General features: G+C 40.5%; 1 protein-coding gene and 1 long non-coding RNA gene across 6 annotated transcripts in view; one reads left to right on the top strand and one right to left on the bottom strand.

The window, feature by feature from the left end:
• The window catches only part of LOC125922009 (uncharacterized), a 28,246-nt gene extending 19,737 nt beyond the window's left edge, over positions 1–8,509 (bottom strand). For 2 of the 3 annotated variants that reach the window (XR_007457554.1, XR_007457553.1), the window contains exon 1: positions 7,910–8,509. This is a non-coding gene — a long non-coding RNA (uncharacterized LOC125922009). The remainder of the gene's footprint in view (positions 1–7,909) is intronic. The other variant, XR_007457552.1, reaches the window with a different exon arrangement.
• NEK11 (NIMA related kinase 11) overlaps positions 1–17,197 on the top strand; it is a 278,031-nt gene that overhangs the window by 226,460 nt on the left and 34,374 nt on the right. The gene's annotated exons all lie outside the window — the stretch shown is intronic.

Raw genomic sequence — 17,197 nt, 5'->3', positions numbered from 1 at the left:
GGATGTTGGCCTGTAGTTCTCTTTTTTTGCTGGGTCTCTGTCTGGTTTGGGAATCAAAATAATGCTAGCTTCACAGAATGAGTCTTGAAGTTTTCCTTCCCTTTCTATTTTTTGGAACAGCTTGAGAAGGATAGGTATTATCTCTGCTTTAAACGTCTGGTAGAATTCCCCAGGGAAGCCATCTGGTCCTGGACTCTTATTTGTTGGGAGATTTTTGATAACTGGTTCCATTTCTTCACTGGTTATGGGTCTGTTCAAGCTTTCTATTTCCTCCTGATTGAGTTTTGGAAGAGTGTGGGTGCTTAGGAATTTGTCCATTTCTTCCAGGTTGTCCAGTTTTTTGGCATATAATTTTTCATAGTATTCCCTGATAATTGCTTGTATTTCTGAGGGATTGGTTGTAATAATTCCATTTTCATTCATGATTTTATCTATTTGGGTCATCTCCCCTTTCTTTTTGAGAAGCCTGGCTAGAGGTTTATCAATTTTGTTTATTTTTTCAAAAAACCAAGTCTTGGTTTCATTGATCTGCTCTACAGTTTTTTTAGATGCTATATTGTTGATTTCTGCTCTGATCTTTATTATTTCTCTTCTGCTGGGTTTGGGGTGTCTTTGCAGTTCTGCTTCTATTTCCTTTAGGTGTGCTGTTAAATTTTGTATTTGGGATTTTTCTTGTTTCTTGAGATAGGCCTGGATTGCAATGTATTTTCCTCTCAGGACTGCATTCGCTGCATCCCAAAGCGTTTGGATTGTTGTATTTTCATTTTCGTTTGTTTCCATATATTTTTAAATTTCTTCTCTAATTGCCTGGTTGACCCATTCATTCTTTAGTAGGGTGTTCTTTAACCTCCATGCTTTTGGAGGTTTTCCAGACTTTTTCCTGTGGTTGATTTCAAGCTTCATAGCATTGTGTGGTAATGTGTTTCAATGCTTATTGTTTCAGGTCCTGCTTAACTTAAATCTGAGTGGCCACATTGTAACAGAGTTACCATGGCAACAAGTGAATTCCAGGAACTGGAAGCCAGAGGGAGTTTGCACTAAACTTTCCTGCTTCTGCCTACTTCCACTTCTCCTTGCTAGGAGGAGATTATGGAGAAGCCTTTGTTAATTTCCCAGTGGATAATCTTCAAAGAAAAGTGAATCAACTATTTCTCCCTTAAAATTTAATAATGTGGTATTGTCAGATTTTTCATCTAACACATCATTACTTTGCAAAGTACACAGCATCCCATTTGCTAGCATATTATGAAATGCTTGAAATAATTAAAATGAAAGTAGTCTTGGCAAAATAAATGAAAGATGCATTCTTATGATTTCAGTCCTAGATTTTTGTTTTGTTTTGTTTTTTGCTTTTCCTTCCTTATTGCTTGACTGAGTTCAAATTTGACCAGGTGTTTTTCTGGCTCAGGTTTTAACCTAGATCAATGCAGCCTGGACTCCCTCCCGTGGCAGGTATTGCTTCTTCCACAAAACAACCCGCCATGCCCTTATATCCCGTGTCACAAAACCCCGTTCCATTCCAGAAAAGACAAAAAAGGAAGTTGAGGCTACAGGGCTGAGTGTCTTCTTATTTTTTTTTATTTTATTTTTTGTTTTTTTTTAAATTTGCATCCAAATTAGTTAGCATATAGTGCAACAATGATTTCAGCAGTAAATTCCTTACCCGATTCTGCCTCCCACAACCCCTCCAACAACCCTCAGTTTGTTCTCCATATTTATGAGTCTCTTCTGTTTTCTCCCCCTCCCTGTTTTTACATTATTTTTGTTTCCATTCCCTTATGTTCATCTGCTTTGTCTCTTAAACTCCTCATATGAGTGAAGTCATATGATTTTTGTCTTTCTCTGACTGACTAATTTCACTTAGCATAATACCCTCCAGTTCCATGCACGTAGTTGCAAATGGCAAGATTTCATTCTTTTTGATTGCCGAGTAATACACCATTGTATGTATATACCACATCTTCTTTATCCATTCATCCATCGATGGACATTTGCACTCTTTCCATACTTGGGCTGTTGTTGATAGTGCTGCTATAAATATGGGGGTGCATGTGTCCCTTCGAAACAGCACACCTGTATGCCTTGGATAAATGCCTAGAAGTGCAATTGCTGGGTCGTAGGGTAGTTCTATTTTTAGTTTTTTGAGGAACCTCTATACTGTTTTCCACAGTGGCTGCACCAGCTTGCATTCCCACCAACAATGCAAAAGAGATCCTCTTTCTCCGCATCCTCGCCAACATCTGTTGTTGCCTGAGTTGTTAATGTTAGCCATTGTGACAGGTGTAAGGTGGTATCTCCTTGTCGTTTTGATTTGTATTTCCCTGATGATGAGTGATGTGGAGCATTTTTTCATGTGTCGGTGGGCCATCTGGATGTCTTCTTTGGAGAAGTGGCTATTCATGTCTTTTGCCCATTTCTTCACTGGATTCTTTGTGTTTTGGGTGTTGAGTTTAATAAGTTCTTTGTAGATTTTGGATACTAACCCTTTATCTGATATGTCATTTGCAAATATCTTCTCCCATTCTGTCGGTTGCCTTTTAGTTTCGCTGATTGTTTCCTTCACTGTGCAGAAGCTTTTTGTTTTGATGAGGTTCCAGTAGTTCATTTTTGCTTTTGTTTCCCTTGCCTCTGGAGACATGTTGAGTAACAAGTTGCACCACTTGCTGAAGAGACTGTCTTTATTTCATTGGATATTCTCTCCTGCTTTGTCAAAGATTGGTTGGCCATACGTTTGTGGGTCCATTTCTGGGTTCTCTATTCTGTTCCCTTAATCTGAGTGTCTGTTCTTGTGCCAGTACCATACTGTCTTGATGATTATTGCTTTGTAGTATAGCTTGAAGTCTGGGATTGTGATGCCTCCTGCTTTGGTTTTCTTTTTCAAGATTTCTTTGGCTATTCAGGGTCTTTTCTGGTTCCATACAAATTTTAAGATTATTTGTTCTAGCTCTGTGAAGAATGCTGGTGTTATTTTGATAGGGATTGCATTGAATATGTAGATTGCTTGGGTAGTATCAACATTTTAACAATATTTGTTCTACCTATCCAGGAGCATGGAATCTTTTTCCATTTCTTTGTGTCTTCTTCAATATCTTTCATAAGCTTTCTATACTTTTCATTGTATAGATTTTTCACCTCTTTGGTTAGATTTATTCCTAAATATTTTACGGTTTTTGGTGCAACTGTAAATGGGATTAATTCCTTGATTTCTCTTTCTGTCACTTCATTGGTGGTGTATAGGATTGCAACCGATTTCTGTGCATTGATTTTATATCCTGAAACTTTGCTGAATTCATGAATCAGTTCTAGCAGTTTTTTGGTGTAATCTTTTGGGTTTTCCATATAGAGTATCTTGTCATCTGCAAAGAGTGAAAGTTTGACCTCCTCCTGGCTGATTTGGATGCCTTTTATTTCTTTGTGTTATCTGATTGCAGTGGTTAAGACTTCCAATACTATGTTGAATAACAGTGACGAGATGGACATCCCTGTCTTTTTTCTGACCTTAGGGGGAAAGCTCTCAGTTTTTCCCCATTGAGGATGATATTAGCATTGGGTCGTTCATATATGGCTTTTATGATCTCGAGGTACACTCTTCTATCCCTGCTTTCTTGAGGGTTTTTATCAAGAAAGGATGCTGTATTTCGTCAAATGCTTTCTCTGCATCTATTAAGAGGATCCTATGGTTGTTGTGCTTTGTTTTATTGATATGATGAATCATGTTAATTGTTTTGTGGATATTGAACCATCCCTGCATCCCAGGTGTAAATCCCACTTGGTCATGGTGAATATTTTTGTAATGTATTGTTGGATCCGGTTGGCTAATATCTTGTTGAGGATTTTTGCATCCATGTTCTTCAGGGAGATTGGTCTACAGTTCTCCTTTTCAGTGGGGTCTCTGTCTGGTTTTGGAATCAAGGTAATGCTGGCTTCATAGAAAGAGTTTGGAAGTTTTCCTTCCATTTCTATTTTTTGGAACAGTTTCAAGAGAATAGGTGTTAACTCTTCCCTAAATGTTTGGTAGAATTCCCCTGGAAAGCCATCTGGCCCTGGACTTTTTTTTTTTTTGGCAGATTTTTGATTACTAATTCGATTTCCTTATTGGTTATGGGTCTGTTCAAATTTTTCATTTCTTCCTGTTTCAGTTTTGTTAGTGTATATGTTTCTAGGAATTTGTCCATTTCTTCCATATTGCCCATTTTATTGGCATAAATTTCTCATAATATTCTCTTATTATTGTTTGTATTTCTGCTGTGTTGGTTGTGATCTCTCCTCTTTCATTCTTGATTTTGCTTAACTGGGTCCTTTTTCTTTGTGATCAAACTGGCTAGTGGTTTATCAATTTTATTGATTCTTTCAAAGAACCAGCTTCTGGTTTCATTGATCTGTTCTACTGGTTTTTTTGGTTTCAATAGCATTAATTTCTGTGCTAATCTTTATTATTGCCTGTCTTCTGCTGGTTTTGGGTTTCATTTGCTGTTCTTTTTCCAGCTCCTTAAGTGGTAAGATTAGGTTCTATATCTGAGATCTTTCTTCCTTCTTTAGGAAGAACTGAATTGCTATATACTTTCCTCTTATGACTGCCTTTGCTGTGTCCCAGAGGTTTTGGGTTGTGGTGCTATCATTTTCATTGACTTCCATATACTTTTAATTTCCTCTTTAACTGCTTGGTTAGCCCATTCATTCTTTAGTAGGATGTCTTCAGTCTCCAAGTATTTGTTACCTTTACAAATTTTTTCTTGTGGTTGATTTTGAGTTTCATAGCATTGTGGTCTGAAAATATGCACGGTATGATCTCAACCTCTTTGTACTTACTTAGGACTGATTTGTGTCCCAGTGTATGGTCTTTTCTGGAGAACGTTCCATGTGCACTGGAGAAGAATGTATATTCTGTTGCTTTAAGATGAAATGTTCTGAATAGATCTGTCAAGTCCATCTGGTCCAGTGTGTCATTCCAAGCCATTGTTTCCTTGTGGATTTTTTGATTAGATGATCTGTCCGTTGCTGTGAGTGGGGTGTTGAAGTCTCCTACTATTATGGTATTACTATCAATGAGCTTCTTTATGTTTGTGATTAATTGATTTATATATTTGGGTGCTCGCACATTTGGCGCCTAAATGTTTACAATTGTTAGGTCTTCTTGGTGGATAGACCCCTTGATTATGATATAATGCCCTTCTGCATCTCTTGATACAGTCCTACATTAAAGTCTAGATTGTCTGATATAAGTATGGCTACTCCAGCTTTCTTTTGTTGACCATTAGCATGATAGATGGTTCTCCATCCCCTTATTTTCACTCTGAAGGTGCCTTTAGGTCTGAAGTGGGTCTCTTGTAAACAGCATCTAGATGGATCTTGGTTTCTTATCCATTCTTTTACCCTATGTCCTTTGATTGGAGCATTGAGTCCATTGACGGTTAGAGTGAGTACTGAAAGATAGGAATTTATTGCTGTAATGATGCTTGTAGAGTTGGAGTTTCTGGTGGTGTTCTCTGGTCCTTTCTAATCTTTGTTGCATAAATTTTTTTTTTCATCTTGTCTCCCCTCAGAGATTCCCCCTTAAAATTTCTTGCAGGGCTGGTTTAGTGGTCACAAACTCCTTTTATTTTTGTCTGGAAAACTTTTAATCTCTCCTTCTGTTTTGAATGACAGCCTTGCTGGATAAAGAATTCTTGGCTCCGTATTTTTCTGGTTCAGCACACTGAATATACCCTGCCACTCCTTTCTGGCCTGCCAAGTTTCTGTGGATAGGTTAGCTGCAAACATGATCTGTCTTCCCTTGTATGTTAGGGACTTTTTTTCCTTGCTGTTTTCATTATTCTCTTCTTGCCTGAGTGTTTTGTGAATTTGACTATGATATGCCTTGTTGATGGTCAGTTTTTGTTGAATCTAATGGGAGTCCTCTGTGCTTCCTGGTTTGATGTCTGTGTCTTTCCCCAGGTTAGGAAAGTTTTCCTTTATGAATTGCTCACATAACCTTCTACCTCTGTTTCTCTCTCTTCCTCTTTTGGGAACCCTATGATTCTGATGTTCTTCCTTTTTAATGAGTCACTGATTTCTCTAATTCTTAAATCGTGCTTGTTTGCCTTACTCTACCTCTTTTTTTCTGCTTCATTATTCTCTATAAGTTTGTCCTCTATATCGCCGATTCTCTGTTCTGCCTCATCCATCCTTGCCGCTGCAGCATCCGTCTGTGATTGCAGCTCAGTTATAGCATTTTTTCATTCTGACTATTTTTTACTTCTTTTATCTCTGCAGAAAGGGATTCTAATCTATTTTCGACTCCAGCTAGTATTCTTATTACTGTGATTCTAAGTTCTGGTTCAGACATCTTGCTTATATCTGTGTTGGTTAAATCCCTGGCTGTCGTTTCTTCATGGTCTTTCTTTTGGGGTGAATTCCTTCGTGTTGTCATTTTGAAGGGAGAAAAGGAATTAATGAGGTAGAAAAATTAAAATTAAAAAATTAAATACACACACACACACACACACAAATTGAATAAATGATGCTAGATCCTACGTGTGTTTTGGTCTGGGTGTTGAAAGTGGTTTGACAGAGTAGAGAAAAACGGGGGCAGGGAGGAAATCATTTGAGAATTTGAAAAATGAATAGACTGAAGTAGACTAAAATGAGATGATGGGAGTAAAATAGAATTTGAAAAAAATTACACAGAAGTAAAGAATATAGTAGAGAAAATCAATGAAAAATATTTTTAATAAAAATTGAAAATAAAAATGAATTTTTTCTCTTTCTGTATTCAAGAAAAAGAAGTGAAAAAGAGAGAAAAAAAAGGAAATTGAATAGATGGACCAGCTAACAGATTGAAATAGGACTGAAATTACTTTGTGTTCACCTAGAAGTCAGTTTATGAAGTGCTTTATAGTCCATAAACTAAGCAGGCGGTGAGACTTGTGTTCTTAAAGAGCGAGGTTGGCCCAGTTGGGTGGGGCTCAGTGTAACGGCTCCATCTCCACTAAATGGCACTGCTAACCTACTGGAGTGGAGAGTGTGGAACTTCTAGGTGCATATGCGCATGTGCAGGAGCAGTGAAAATGGCGTTGCCCAGCTACCCAGTCTCTAGTATCGGAACTCTGTTCTCCCCAATCAGCAATTGCACACCTGTCCTCTGTCTTCAGCTTTCGTCCACTCCCTACTTTTTCACTGTCTGTGATCAAGCCCCAGGCAGTACCCTCTCTCCCGGGTTTTCCCCAGCTGCTACTTCTGAAGGACTGCGGCTTTGTCCCATTCTGCCCCTCTGTGGGAGCGTCTCACCGAGCAATGGCCGAACAATGGCCGAATGTCAGCTGCACCCAGGAATGCTTGCTGGACCCTGCCGCTGTCAGTGCCCTAAGACTGCGGCCAGGTGCCAGCTCGCCCCAGAGAAAGTTTGCGAGATAGTGTAGCAGTAGCTTTTCAGGGATTATGGAAAATCACAACACATCTGGCCCCAGGTTTCACTCCCAACGACATTCCAGCACCAGTGAATGTGGCTGTTCTCCGGGGTCTGCTGGGACCAGGAGGCTTCAACAGTGTCTACCAAATGTCCTTCCAGCAGTGGAACCGCTTTTCTCCATGTGGCCTGAGAACCTCCCAGACCCCACTCTGCTCCTGTGCATTCGCCCTTCCCACCAGAGCACCGCCAGGTATGGAGCTGCAGAGTTTTATACTTTGTGCTCCCCTTGTTTATGGTTTTAATGGAATTTAAACCCTCTCTTTCTCCTTTCTCCCTTTTTAGTTTAGTTCTTGCCACTGTTTCCAATTTTCCACTTTCTCTCCAGCTGCATTTGGGGGTGTTGCTTTTCCCGTATTCTCCCCACCCCCCCTGCCCCATCTCTATCCTCTTTCTGCCCACAAAAGCACCTCCCTGCCCTCTGTGGCTTCTCGCTCCCCAAGTTCACTTCTCCACGCCATGTACCTGCTTAATTCTGTGGTTCAGGTTGTGCAGATTGTTTTCTTAATCCTCCAATAAGTTTTCTAGGTGTGAAGGATGGTTTGGTGTTGGTCTGGCTGTATTTCATGGACATGATATACACAAAAAACTCCCGTGCTGTTCCGCCATCTTGGCTCCTCCCTCTGTTTGGTTATCTTTCAGTGGGTGTGCCTCTGCAGATCAGTGTCCCTCTATCAGGGCTGAGTGTCTTCTGAGGCTGTTGTGTTTCCTCTTCTAAGTCGCAGAGCATGGCCAGAAGAGAGAGGGGCTTGCCACATGCTCTCACATTCTTGGTGCAGTGACTTACTGTGTGCTCTGCACATGACAGCAACTGTTGAGGCACAAAGACCAATGAATGACCTTTGTCCCAGGGAAGGTGTAAGGCAGAGAAAGCACCAAACTTCAAAGTGGAAAGCCAAATGACAACACAATGGTTTTATTATATGAGGTAACAGTTAAGAAAAGCCCCCAAGTGGGACCATGGCCATGTGCCAAATGGAGCAGGTGGTGAGAGCTTCCGGATCAGAAAGGGGAAGTCAAGGAGGCCTCTGGGAGAAGTGGAAACTTGGCTTTGTCCTTACTAGAGAGGTAGGATTTGGAAAGGTAAATAGAAGAAAGGTGAGGCTGGAGGCCAGCGTATATGGAGTCTGAGTCATGACTTCACCAATAAACAGTTTTCAGACCCTAGGCAAGTGATTTTCAAAGGTTCAGTTTCCTCATCTGCAAAATGGTTATAACATTATTGCCACAGTTGGATCCCTGGGAAGGTAGACTTGGAGGTGGGGATTACTGCGCAGGAGGTCTGTGAGGGGGTGTTCATGACGCCAGCACATGTAGAAAGGAGGGGAAGGAAGTGGACTATGCACAGGGACACATCAGCCTGTGCCATGGTCTCAGTGGAAGCCTCCACGGACCCTGCAGAGAACTCTGAAGCTTGGATGGCCCTGCAGAACTGTCCAGAGTTTGGGTGAGAGGGCCAGGCCTTTGCAGCCCCAGGTCAGTCAAGGACTGGATATGGGCCATCTAGGAAGGGATTGTGACTGAAAAGGACATTCTCCAGGCAAGGTTCTCCACCAGTGGTACCCCCCACAGTGGGAGAGTACCTGCAGGGCCTGCTACGATGAGCAAGTGATGTAATGCATATCAAACTGATACATACAAGAGACATTCTTAAGGAAAAATCAAGTATTTAGTGCCTATCATTAAGGAGTAAAGAAGATAGCTTTTTATTCAAAAGACTATAAGGAAGGGCATACAAGTGATGTATTTCAGGGATACTAATTATATCAGGCCAATAGTGTTAATTTTTTCAAATTTTATTTTCAAAAATATTAAGCCTATAGAAATGTTGAAAGAATAGCACAGTAAATACTGACATATGCTTCACCTAGATTCACCAGTTGTTAACATTTTGTCACATTTGCATTAGGTGTTCACATCCATATTTATACATGATTATAATAATTATTACTGTGTCATTTGAGAATAAATTTCACTCATCATGATCTTTCACACCTAAATATTTAAGTGTGAAACTCCAAAGAACATGAATATTCTCTTATGTAATCTCAGCAAATTATTAAATTTAAGATATTTCACATTGATATATACCATAGACTATACTAACCAACATTCAAATTTCACCGATTGACCAAATAATACCCTTTGTAGCAATACTTTTTTTCCGACCCAGGATACATGCCAGTTTCACACATTAACATTTAGTTGTTAGGTCTCTTTGGTGTCATTTATTCTGAAACAGCTCCTCAGTTATTTGTTGTCTTTCATGGCATTGGCATTTTTTATGAGTACAAGATGGGCTATTTTGTACAATGCCCCTCAATTTGGGTTTGTCTATTATTCCTTTGTGATTAGATCTAGGTTTTACTTTTTTGTTATGGTATCCTATATAAATGATGCTGTGTCCTTCTGAATTTTTAAAAATTTAACTTGGGAAGTTACAGATAGTAGTCAGGATAGTATAATTAATCCCATTGGATTCATCAGTCAGCTCAACAATTATCAACCTATGGTAAACCTTGTTTTATCTCTACTTCCAACTATTCACCTATGTTACTTTTAAGGGACTCCCATTCACCATATCTTTTCATCCATTAATTTTTCAGTAATATGTGAATTTGAACCTGTTCCTTGACATCTCTCTTTGGGTGTCCTTGAGGCATTTCAGATTCAGGATGTCCAAAACTGAACTCCTGGTTTCCCTCCCAAACCTCCTCCCTTCACAGCCTTCCCCATCTGTACATAAGAAAGGTAAGATCTAGGGAAGAACAAACCTTCCAGTTCAGTTATCAGTGCTTCTAAAGGCTTAGTGTGTGGTGGTTTAGGGGTGTCAGACAAGTGGCCTCATCATCTCCCACAGTGCGAAAGTAAAGCTCTCTAAGGAAACTGGGGAGTAATGCATGTGGTGACCCCCTGCCGTGTTTCTTCTAGTTCTCCCAGCTGCCGTGTTTCTTCTAGTTCTCTCCAAGCTCCCTCGTCAAGTTTAGTGAGCATTCATGTATGCGGTGCCAGGCCTAGAGCAGACCCTGGTATAGTGGTCAGGATGGAGGGTGTGAAGCAGGGAGAGAGCAATTGCTGCAATTTGAATCCCTGCTCATCATTACTAGTGTGCGTCCTTGGACAAATTACCCAACCTCCTTGTACCTGAGATTTCTCATCGGAAAGTAGGGCCAATATTGGTTCCTACTTCACAGGGTTGTTGTGAGGTGATCTCATGTTGAGATCATGAATTTATGAAATGCACTTAGGATAGTTTGTGGCACATAGCATATACTCAATAAAATGCTAACAACTTATAATATGACTCTCAATATCCATGTGGTTGCTGCCTCTTGAAAAGCCCCAAGTGAAGTATCTGAAGGTGCTGGCATGTGTTAGTCTGCTAAGTGATGTTTTATACCTAAGGGCATCTGTGGGCAAAGAAGCTGTGAAGATATTTATATAGTGTTTTTGTGGGTTTTTTTAAGCATGCAAAAAGAAGTGCCAGGTCTCTGGGAAAATATCAGGAAGTTGTTGAATATAAAAACCAGCCATTTACCATCCTCCAACACTTAATTCCCTGTCACAGGTACTTCTTACTCCTGTTGGGAGACCACTCCACAGATGAACCTCACTGCTGGGGGCATGGACAGCACTGGGTGTTAGCAGCTATTAGGTGGTGCCACTCAAAGTCTTTAGATTGTCAGCAGAATCACAAGAAACCAGTATTGACTTCCTTCCTGACTAAGTAATTTCCATGAAGAAAGGTTGCTATTCATATACGGATGGATGGATGGATGGATGGATGGATGGATGGATGGCCCTTTGTGACTTCATGGGCTTCTGTCGCTTCAAAGAACTCCTGAAGCTTCTACCCTCATAGCAAGGGTAGAAGGGTAGAAATCCAAAAGGGTTTCTGTTGAGAAGAGTTTTCTTTACCACCATTAGCTGGATTTGATTCCAGGTCTGGCTCCAGAATGGTCCAGTTGGTCAGCTCTCAGCTCTGAGGGGAGTAAGTGACACACTATTGCTAAAGGATCGATCCTCTAACTCTAATACACAGGCCAAGACAACGTGTCATGCCACGAAGGTGTTTTTCAACCTGAATGAATAGTTCTCCTGACCTTTATATATCAAGTAATCTCACTAGAATCCTTGGCTTTGCTACTTAGGTATGGTCCATAGACCAACAGCATGGAGATCACCTAGAAGCTTGTGAGAAATGCAGAATCTCTGCCCTCACCCCTCCTAACTTAGAATCTGCATTTTAATAAGTTCCCGGGAGAATCATATCCATATTATAGTTTGAGAAGCACTGAATCTAAAGTATTTTACCTGGAGGGAGTTTGTTACCAGAGTATGAGTTGGGATCACCTTAATAAAAGCCAAATATAATATAAAAATATACCTATGTCTTTAAGGCCTCATTTTTTTATTCTTTTTTATTTATTTGTTTTCTATTTTATTAAGGAAGGTATAATTTATATCTAATAAAGATTACCTTTTTTAGTGTATAGTTCTATGAGTTTTGACAAATGTGTAACAATAAAATTCACTCTATTTACCATATAGCTCTATCAGTTTTGATAAGTGCATATAGCTATATAACCATCGTCACTGTCAAGATTATAGAAGTTTCTATAGAAGATTATAGAACCTCCAAATATTCCTTGTGCTTCTTCTTTGTAACCCATCTCTCCCATCATACCCTGCCCCTGTCAACCACTGATCTGTTTTCTGTCCCTATAGTTTTATCTTTTCCAGAATATCATGTAAGTGGGCTCATCACTTAGCATTATTGGTCCTAATTGTAAATGGATGGTAGTTGTGGATATGGATCTAAATCTGTGAACTAGATATGTTAGACATTTGTAGTAGTTTTTTTCCTTTGTTCCCCATAGAATTGTTACAAGGAGAGCCAGGTTTAGTGTATAGTTTCAGGCACCTCATAAGCATTTGTCCTAAAGGTGTGTGGACCCACAAAGCCTGCTATTAGAGGGACTCACTACCCAGGAAATTCTGAAGATGAACTTCTGGTTTCCCTGTCAGGGACTCGTCAGGTTCTTACAGTGGCCAAGAGGTCTTACTGCCTGGAAACCATGGGCAGAGGGGGGTGGACTCTAACATCCTGCTCAGTGGGACAAAGTTCTAGGCATGGGACCCACCTTACTAAGACTCAGCCTGAGAACGGGCACCTATGGAGAAGGCCTAAAAGTCTCAGGGAGCTTTTGAGCCCATTTCTCCAGTTGGAAGTCAATGCCCTGAGAAACATCCGGGCCCTAAATTTTCTTAATGAGAGGGATGGGAGCTCTTTGTGGTGACCACAGCTCTGAATCACCTCTGCATTGATAATTAATGCACAGGCACAGGAAAAACAAAGTATCTGCCTGCATAGATGTGTGTTTTCTCTTTGGAAAATACAATGACACATGTATCAGGCTTCTTGAAGTTGTCCGTAGCTCATTGATGTTCTGGTCTTTTTTAAGGCCTTTTCTCCCTCTCTCTGTTTCATTTTGAATAGTTTCTAATGCTATGTTTTCAACTTAACTCATCTTTTCCTCTGCAATGTGTGATCTGCTGTTAATCCCAATCAGTATATTTTTCATCTGAGATACTATAGTTTTCATCTCTATAAGTTTGATTTGAGTCTCTTTTTAAAATATTTTTCACGTATTTGATTAACATGGTCAATATATTTTCTAGTTACTTGAACAAGTATAATATAGTTTCATTATTTTGGTGTTCTTATCTGCTAATGCTAATATGTGTCATTTCTGTGTCAATTGGTTGATTTTTCTCCTAATTATAGGTAATATTTTTCTACTGCCTGGTATTCCTGGTAATCTTTGCTTGAATGTCTGGCATTGTGAATTTTACTTTGTTGAGTGCTGGTTATTTTTGTATTTTTGTATTCCAACAAGTAGTCTCAAGCTTTGTTTTAGGATTCAGTTAAATGAGTAGGAAACAATTTGATACATTTGGGCCTTACTTCTGAGCTTTGTCACATGGGACCCCCGGCAGCCTTCAAGCTATGGCTGATCATAGCCCATTACTGAGGCAAGACCCTTCTGTGTACTCTACCTAATGACCAGTGAGTTGTCGGGTTTCATAATAAATGACAACCTGGCAGGTATGAAGAAGCAGTCTTCATAAAAAGTTTCATAAAGCAGTTTCCTCTTTATAACTCTTTTGCATGGTTCTTTCCTTAACCTCAGTAATTTCCTCACGTGCATGCAACCCATTTCTATTTAACTGGATCATTAGGCTCCATGTGGGTATATAAAAGTTTATTTGGTTCACATATTTAGAAACTGCTTTTGTTTTATTACTTTTGTTTCTTAATTATGTAAAGTGGTTCCATGGGTCCAAAGTCAAATCCATAAAAAGGCATATTTAAAGAAGATAGCTTCGGGGCCCCTGGGTGGCTCAGTCGTTTGAGCGTCCGACTTCAGCTCAGGTCACGATCTCGCGGTAGGTGAGTTCGAGCCCCGCCTCGGGCTCTGGGCTGATGAGCCCAGAGCCTGCTTTGGATTCTGTGTCTCCCTCTCTCTCTGCCCCTCCCCCGTTCATGCTCTGTCTCTCTCTGTCTCAAAAATAAATAAATGTTAAAAAAAAAAATAAAGAAGATAGCTTCTATCCTTGATCCCTTACCCTATTCTCTCCCTTCCACAAATGGGAATCATTAAAAAAATGTATGGCTCATCCTTTCATTTAAAAAAGATATTCAGATAAAGGTATCATATTTCTCACTTCTTAAGAAATTGGCAACACATTACACACACTTTGGTCTGTTTCACCTGGCAATATATCCTCGGGATTACTTCACAGTAGTGTATAGCAATAGGCGTCATTCCTTTTCACAGCTTCCAAGATGTCCTTTGTGCAGAGGGACTGTTGTTTATTCACCCTTTCCCCAGATGGACATATGGGTTTTTCCAGGCTTTAGCTGTTACAGGTAGTACTATAATGAATACCCTGTGCATTTACCTTTTTTGTTTTATTTCCAGTTTATCTTTGAGATAGATTTCTAGAGACGGAATTGCTTGATCAGAAAGTAAATGCGTATATAGTTCTGGTAGGTATCACCGAAAGCCATTTTGCATTCCAACCCAGAAGTGTATGCAAGTGCCTCGTCTCTGGTTTCTCCACAGAGTATGTTATCAAACTTTTGGATTTTATGTTTTCTACTCTCTTCCTCTCTCTCTCTCTCTCTCTCTCTCTCTCTGTCTCTCTCTCTCTCTCTCTCTCTCCCTCTCTCTAGTAAACTTAGTCTTTTACCTTGTGACCTATTTTCTTTGCTTTTGCTATATTTTTTGGAATATAGGAAGTTGTATTTTCATCTCTGTCAGCAAACACACTTGAGAGTCAGGAACAGAAAATGTCTCTAAGTCTAGACTTGCAGTGGAAGAGAAGAAGCCACTTTTGGCCTCAGGGTTCAGCTGAGCTTTCCAACCCAGTTTACCAGAAATATTGTTTATTGAGAATCAAATGCTGTTGCTCACATGGGTTAATAAAAAGTGATACTTTGGCAGGGGGAGAGGGTTAGTGATTTTTGTGAATTATCTAAATGAGGTGAAGAAACTCACAGTGCCCTAACATGTCGGAAGAATCGTTTTTCCAGAAGTGTTGGTTTTGGTGTCACTGGTCATAGCTGATGAACGCCTAGAGTCGGTGTGGTGATGTGCAGCATCATGCCCATTGGACATTGCTCTCCTGTAAGTAGGCAGTGGATAGATAGTCTTTGTTGAAGAGGGCGGGAGGAAAGGTGGTTCCCGTGGAGCTGCCTAGTGTGTTTGGTGAGATGCACTCACGACTTACCTGTGTGAGCATGCCCGACACAGTGCGTGCCACTTTGATACTCAGAACTGGTTTATGTATTTGTGGGTGTGCATCATAGAGGCCTGTCCTTGGCCGGATGGCACTAGATCCTGTGTTAGCTGCTGCAGCTACAGAGCCCTCTTTGAGTGCTGCAGGGCTGTGGAGAATTTTCTGGCAATTTCATTGTTGAACTCTCATGTCCACTGTTTGGAAAGGTCTGGGCAAGGTTAGAGCACAGCTCTGGCCGAGTGCTGTGATGAGAGCTGAAGTCAACTATTTAGAGGCTGCAGAAGGCACAAGGAGGTGCTATAGTAACCGTGAGGTCAAACATAGTAATTGGATCAGTCTCAGCTAGCTGCCTCAGAAGTTCTTGAAATTTTTCTTTCACTTTCAATCACAGGATGACCTTGACCGAAGAAGGTCAAACTGGAAATGAGAAGCCCATGACCTTTATTGTTCTTCTTGTTAACCTGATACATGGCTCATCATGCAGTAGCAATCACTTGTAAAAGAAAATGGTGGTGGAGCGTTAAGCACTTGCTAAAATACTTCCAAGATGGAGTAGCATGAGGTTTGTAATAGTATCAGCTCAGGTTCTAAACTGGACCAAAGCCATAGCAATGTTTATGTGAAGGGAAGCTTGCTTTCAATGCCCAGGGGTGTGATAAGGAACGTGTGCTAAGCCAGACACCCACTACCACAGGTGGCTGTCACCACACATCTGTGAGATGGCAAAACTCCCCAGTTTATAAGTAAAGGAGTTGTATTTCAGGAGGTTAAGAAACCTCCCTACTGTCACACAGCTAGTAAGTGGCAAGGCTATGTTTAGAATAGAAGTATGATTAATTCCAGGGTGCTTGGGTGGCTCAGTCAGTTAAGCAGCCAGCTTTGGCTCAGGTCATGATCTCCCGGTTCACCATTTCGAACCCTGTGCCGGGAGCCGGGAGCCTGCTGCAGATTCTGTGTCTCCTCTCTCTCTGCCCCTCCCCTACTTGTGCTCTATCTATCTCTCTCTCTCTAAAAAATAAAACATTAAAAAATAATAGTAAGCGCCTAGGTGGCCATCGGTTAAGCTTCCAACTTCAGCTCAGGTCATGATCTTACCATTCATGAGTTCATGCCCCACGTTGGGCTCTGCGCTGACAGCTCAGAGCCTAAAGCCTGTTTCGATTCTATGTCTTCCTCTCTTTGTCCCTCCCCTCTTGCACTCTGTCTCTGTCTCAAAAATAAATAAACATTAAAAATTTTTTTTTAATTAAAAAATAAAAAAAGAAGTATGGGTAATTCCAAAACTAGTGCTGCTAACCGCAGCCAGGGTCAGATGGTGCCAGTGAGAGCCAGGTGACACAAAAGCCCAGGTCCCCATCAAGAACCCTAAATGTTCTAAAGGAGCCTTTTCATTCCCATGAGCCTTCCATGTGCCTGTAATCATGTTCTGGAACCTACTTGTGCTCATTTTGTTGTCATAAGTACATGCAACTGCACCTTAAAGATGAACAATATGTGATTACAGAAAGGCCAACTGAGACACACAAGGCCAAAGCTAGCTTCCAGGCTCGGTCTGCCGCTCTCAAATCCTAGGTCCTGTTCCATGCCTTTCTCAGTTGGTGGGTATTTGGTCTCTATATTTTGACAGCATCTCATTGTCTCAGCCCAGGCTTCTCCTCTGTTAAATACATGTTTTTAATACAAAGAATTTGGCATTGCAGGATTTCCAAGTGCTTTCTGAATAAAGCTCATTCTATCTCACTGATTGAAATAACCTTTCAGTGGAGAAATAGATGATGTTCTCCTCTTCGCTTTCCAAATCTCATTGAAGAGGTGTTAGTTATGCCTCCAACATTCCCTTCCTTTAATAAAAGGTCAGTGTCAGGCAGCAGCACTTCCGAAGGAACTGCTGATTGAAACCAGCATTTCAATTGCAAAACAACAAACAAAAACTTGTAGGAAAGGAAG

Source organism: Panthera uncia, chromosome C2 (assembly GCF_023721935.1).
Source record: "Panthera uncia isolate 11264 chromosome C2, Puncia_PCG_1.0, whole genome shotgun sequence".
Classification (NCBI taxonomy): Eukaryota; Metazoa; Chordata; class Mammalia; order Carnivora; family Felidae; genus Panthera; species Panthera uncia.
Note: the sequence above shows the minus strand (reverse complement) of the source record. Positions and strands in the feature narration are given on the sequence as shown.